Here is a 6,382-nt window from a genome sequence, read left to right as displayed (position 1 = left end):
AACAAAAATGAATGTAAAATTCTTAGCACGTGCCTGGCATACAGGGTTTAATAAAATCAGCTATTTTATTTTTGTAGTTTTATTAAATTTATTTTATTTGTATTTCTTTTTATGTCAAGCATGATATGGATTGACTACTAGAGGCAGAGAGAATTCCTTTGAGCCCTCACTCTGTGAAAACAGTTGGTCCTACTTGCAGAGCTGATGCTTTAATTCTTCTCACATGAGCATGGCAAATTGGGAGGTGGCTTCGCTACCTTGCATTATATGTCAGCTTTCCACACTGGATCTCAGAAGTAACTAGGAATTTATCTCCCATCTCAGCTCATTCACGGTTCTCCTTTGGGAGGATACCTTCAATGCGAACGTAGGATGAGGGAGGGAGATGTGGTTCTCTTCAGTTCTTACTATAGGATATCTAGTTGTTAAATAATAGATGATGAATATTATTTTTAATGCCTCTTCCTGAGCTATTATTGACCTCATTTTTATTCTGAGTCCACTAAAGAACTTTCACACATAATGAGGGTGAAAGGCCTCTAGCACCAGAATTTCACTTGCTTTTATTCCCTCGGAAGTACCTGGCATACCTAGTATACCTTCCCTTCTCGGGACCTCTCCCTCGTTGAGGGGACATCTTTCCATCCCCCCGATTGCCATCCTCCCTGCCCTCATGTTCCCACTCGGTCTGGGAAGCTCACTTTGGTCCCTTTTTTCAATTCCCTGTGTAGCGTTGCTAGATTTGAGTGATTAAAAGGCTCACTCATCGCAAAGCATAAATCACTGCTTATCTTATAAACTTTGCTACATTAATTAGTCCTTTATAATCTTAACGGTTTTATTAAATAAACAGGTTTTGAAAACCAGTAATTGTCTAAAAGGGGAAATTAATCTCTTAAGAATGATTTTTCTCTCCTCTCAAGCCCTAGCTAGCCTGTATTTACATCTCCACTGTGGCACTTATGAGGTATTATGAGAATCATCAATATATGTTTAGTGGTTTTATAATCAGAATGGCAATAATGTTGATGATAGTAGCAGCTTCCCAGTATTGTGTACCTACTACACCACTTCTAAGATAATTCTGGCAAGTGGGTGTTGAAATGATCTTTTTACAGAGGAGGAAACTAAAACACAGATAAGTGAGTCGAAATTCATGTTCTTTCCACTGTCTCCACATTGTCTCTTTTCTACCCTAGGACAATCATCTGCATCCAGTATACATTCAGTAACTCTGCAGAGTCAACTGGATATCAGGAAGTCTGATATCCATGGCATGGGGTGGGAGGGGGGGTCAGGGATTCTTCTTATTTAGAAATAAGGCAAAGATGTAGTGTTGGGGAACATTATCATTTAATATAATACTAGGGCATTAAAAGATTTGCCCAAGGATACATGATTCTAACAAATGCTTTTTCCCTATTTAAATTTTTCCTCTATTTTTAAAACTTGTTTTATATTCTTTGTTTCTTAAAATTGATGTCCAACATTTTTATGTTAATAGTAAATATATCAGTATTAATTATGTAGTGCATCCGCTTGATAAGATGTTCGGGATCCAATTTAATTTAAAATATTGAATATCTGTATATTCAGTACACGTATACAAAACTTTCCTTCCTGTTGTTATGTTATTATATAAGTATGCTTACATATATGCTTATATATTAAGGTTTTATGCATACGTACTAAATTTCCTTAGCAGTTGAGGTTATTGGAGGAATGATAATGGTAAACACCTTCAGCTGTGTATGCAAAGTAATGAGCTTTGTTGTTGCCTATCAAGGGAAAAAGAGAAAATCTGTTTTAAAATAAAGTGTGAAATTGAAACATAATATGCAAGAGCATAGAGAAGGACAAAAGTAGAGTGTGTGAATGTTGGAGAAGATCTTGTCAACAAAGAGAGACCTCTCTATAATCACTATGGAAAGATACTTGATTTATTGCCAAGTTAGTCCAATGGAGAGCTTTCATGTTGGAAGCTCTCAGGAGATTACAAAGTCACTCTAAAGTTTCCCGCAATTTATATGACAAAGTAGATACCAATTTCATTGGGAGCTGGGGTAGGCATTTGCTTAATTATTCTCCTTGGAAAGGATACTATAACTTATTTCCTCATGCGACAAGGGGTTCTACTGTGAGATCAACTCCAAGGTCAATTCTGGAGCTATGTATTTACATTTCCACTGGTGATGAGGCTCCAGACCTTGGAGAAATCTCTTTATTGGGAAACTGGAGATTGAGCATATCTGGCCCCAAGAGAGATTCATTTACCAGCTAAACGCCAGCTATATCCTCAAAGAGATCCTTTCCAGGGCGGAAAAACAGTTAAAAGGGGAAGAGGAGGTAATTGTCATTATTGAACCCATTTTTGTCCAGGGTTCACCAAGCAGCACTTGAACACACAATTAAGCTGACAGATCTCTGGCTTCAAGCTAGCTCAATTTCGATGGACTTTTCAGGATGATCACTTTTTCAAGAAGTATGTGAGTCTTTTATTATCAAATAACACACTGATGAAAAAATAAACTTGTTTTTTTCCTCCTTGTTAAAATAAGAAGCAAATTGGTTGGTAAAGCTATTCTTACCTACTGTGTAATCTGCCATTAGAGCAGAAATGACTCCCAAGAGAAATAACTTTTGCTTTGTGTTGGGCTTATATTCTTAATTATTAAAGAACAAAGAATAGCAGGTTTCTCACTTCTAGGATCAGGGGCACCTGGGTGGCTCAGCCAGTTAAGCATCTGACTCTTGATTTCAGCTCAGCTCAGGTCATGATCTCAGAGTCCTGGGATTGAGCCCCTTGTGGTTGGTGCTTTGCTCAGTGGGGAGTCTGCTGGAGATTCTCTTTCCCTCTCCGTCTTTTCATCTCCTAACTAAATCTCCAATTTAAAAAAAAAAAAGGATCACTTAGTCATGTTACTTTTTCTGTGTGTACTTTAAATATTGTATCATCATTTTAATAGGTAATGAAACTTCAACTATTTATTGTTATCAGATACCCATCCTTCTATCATGACCAAGGACCAAAGTCCATGTTAGGAGCCTATCAGATGGTCAAACTTCCAAGGCTCCAGGTACATCCAAATGAAGCACCACATGTGGCTGTCTGCCTTTTTTAAAAAAGCGGGAGAGGGAAGGAAAAAAAGAAAAGGAATCTTGGCCTTCTCTGCCATGGATTTTTGTGGTGATAAAATATTATAAATATAAATGCTCCAAAGACTGTAGGATCTACAGAATGGATTGGAAGGCCTTGGCATTTTGTCAGTGTCCTTGTTGGGATGTTCTCTTCCTCAGGGGAAGCACTGATCAGGGCCTGATAGGAGAGCTATGAGTGGCACCTCAGTGGAGAACTTTACTTTCTTCTACTTTGTTATTAGTTATTATAACTGAGTAACTACTTGCTGTTCAATATAATCAACAAATGCATTCTGCTTATCACTGATGGTTAAAGTAGAATTTGTTTCTTCAAAAGACTAAGAGAGTCTAGAGGTTTGTGATGAGGATGATAGCTGATATTCCTAACTATTGATATTTCAAAAAAAAAAAAATGTATGTACTTTAAGCCTTCAAAGCTTAAAACTGAGAAGTTTACGACAGCTTTCTGACCGTACCAGTAAATTTAGTCTTTTCAGTCAGAAGAAATGATTTCATTAAAATAGACTGCTGACACAAAATCCAGCAGAACAAGAATTTGTTACATAAAGCTGAATGAACTGATGAAAGAAAATGAACTGTGATTATCTTTTTAGACATTACTGTTAATGTTTTAGTGTCCTATTTTCTGATTGATATTTGAGGAAGCACTTTGCCTTTTTTCTTTCTTGCCAGTCCTCAATTTAGTAGACTATACTTTTGTAACTACAGTCAAACATTTTTTGGAAAAAAAAAAAAAGTATCTGATTCTCACCAGTTCCTCCGAATTCTGAAACAAATATTGTTACTGAGTCTTATTACTTCTTATGGCAATGTATTTATTTGCATGAGCCCCATAAGTATCTGTCCTCCTACTACCAGGATACAGACAGGTTGATTTTGCAAGTGCCTTAGTTGGTGTGTCACATTAGAGAGCAATAGTCAGGTAGTCAGCTATGAGAAGCCCACCATTATGGGGGCACATGTTGACTTTACAGAAGAAGTCGATGCCTGCAAAGTCTTCTGAAGAAAACGGGCTTGGTACACCAGGCTTACAAAGTTCCAGCTTCACAACTGATGAAGACGGTCACTTCCCAGAAGGCTGAGGATCTTAGCTTATTTTAGTAACTTTAAGGAAAGAGAAATTCATATAAATTTATAAGTGTAGCAAGTGAGGAAAATTTCTTGGACTTGACTTCCTGTCTTTGAGTGGAAGAGCAGATAATTAGAAATGTTTAAAAGTTAAATCTGGGGGGGGAGGGGCAAGATGGCGGAAGAGCAGGGTCCCCAAATCACCTGTCCCCACCAAAATACCTAGATAACCTTCAAATCATCCTGAAAATCTATGAATTCGGCCTGAGATCTAAAGAGAGACCAGCTGGAATGCTACAGTGAGAAGAGTCCGCGCTTCTATCAAGGTAGGAAGACGGGGAAAAAGAAATAAAGGAACAAAAGGCCTCCGAGGGGGAGGGGCCCCGCGAGGAGCCGGGCTGAGGCCGGGGCGAGTGTCCCCAGGACAGGAGAGCCCCGTCCCGGAGGAGCAGGAGCTGCACCAACCTTCCCGGGCGGGCGGAAAGGGGCTCGCAGGGAGTTAGAGCAGGACCCAGGAGGGCGGGGATGCCCTCGGGCTCCCTGGGACACTAACAGACACCTGCGCCCCGGGAGAGTGCGCCGAGCTCCCTAAGGGCTGCAGCGCGCACCGGAGCAGCTCGGAGGGGCTCGGGAGCGGCTCCAGGGAGGGAGCTGCGGGGCGGGAGCGCAAATCCAACAGCGCAGGCCCCGGAGCACAGGGCGCCGGGACACAGCCCAGGATCCGGCCTCCCCCTGGGACAGGCAGAGGCCGGGAGGGCCCAGGACAGCGAGGACGCTCCTGCCCGGAGCTGAGCCGATCAGCGGCCCCGCCCCGGAGCCTCCAGGCCCTGCGGACGGAGAACCGAGAGCCCCGAGCCCCGTAGTTCCTGCGGAGGCTGAATCCAGGCTTCCAGAGTTGCCATAGCAACTGCGGCTGATCCTCCTGGGGCCCCACGGGGTAAACAACCCCCACTGAGCCCGGCAGCAGGCAGGGGCAGAGCAGCTCCCCCAAGTGCTAACACCTGAAAGTCAACGCAACAGGCCCCTCCCCCAGAAGACCAGCTGGACGGACCAGTGATACTCCCCCGTGTTCCAATACAACTTGTTTCTGGCCACTCTGCACTGAGCAAAATGACTAGAAGGAAAACCTCACCTCAAAAGAAAGAATCAGAAACAGCCCTCTCTCCCACAGAGTTACAAAATCTGGATTACACTTCAATGTCAGAAAGCCAATTCAGAAGCACTATTCTACAGCTACTGGTGGCTCTAGAAAAAAGCATTAAGGACTCACGAGACTTCATGACTGCAGAATTTAGATCCAATCAGGCAGAAATTAAAAATCAATTGAATGAGATGCAATCCAAACTAGAAGTCCTAACGACGAGGGTTAACGAGGTGGAAGAACGAGTGAGTGACATAGAAGACAAGTTAATGGCAAAGAGGGAAACTGAGGAAAAAAGAGACAATCAATTAAGGGACCATGAAGACAGATTAAGGCAAATAAATGACAGTCTGAGGAAGAAAAACCTACGTTTAATTGGGGTTCCCGAGGGCGCCGAAAGGGACAGAGGGCCAGAATATGTATTTGAACGAATCCTAGCTGAAAACTTTCCCAATCTGGGAAGGGAAACAGGCATTCAGATCCAGGAAATAGAGAGATCCCCCCTAAAATCAATAAAAACCGTTCAACACCTCGACATCTAATAGTGAAGCTTGCAAATTCCAAAGATAAAGAGAAGATCCTTAAAGCAACAAGAGACAAGAAGTCCCTGACTTTCATGGGGAGGAATATTAGGGTAACAGCAGACCTCTCCACAGAGACCTGGCAGGCCAGAAAGGGCTGGCAGGATATATTCAGGGTCCTAAATGAGAAGAACATGCAACCAAGAATACTTTATCCAGCAAGGCTCTCATTCAAAATGGAAGGAGAGATAAAGAGCTTCCAAGACAGGCAGGAACTGAAAGAATATGTGACCTCCAAACCAGCTCTGCAAGAAATTTTAAGGGGGACTCTTAAAACTCCCCTTTAAGAAGAAGTTCAAGTAACTCTGAACGTGAATGGGCTTAATGACCCCATCAAAAGGCGCAGAGTTTCAGACTGGATAAAAAAACAGGACCCATCTATTTGCTGTCTACAAGAGACTCATTTTAGACAGAAGGACACCTACAACCTGAA

Source organism: Nyctereutes procyonoides, unplaced genomic scaffold (genome assembly GCF_905146905.1).
Source record: "Nyctereutes procyonoides isolate TBG_1078 unplaced genomic scaffold, NYPRO_anot_genome, whole genome shotgun sequence".
Classification (NCBI taxonomy): domain Eukaryota; kingdom Metazoa; phylum Chordata; class Mammalia; order Carnivora; family Canidae; genus Nyctereutes; species Nyctereutes procyonoides.
Note: the sequence above shows the minus strand (reverse complement) of the source record.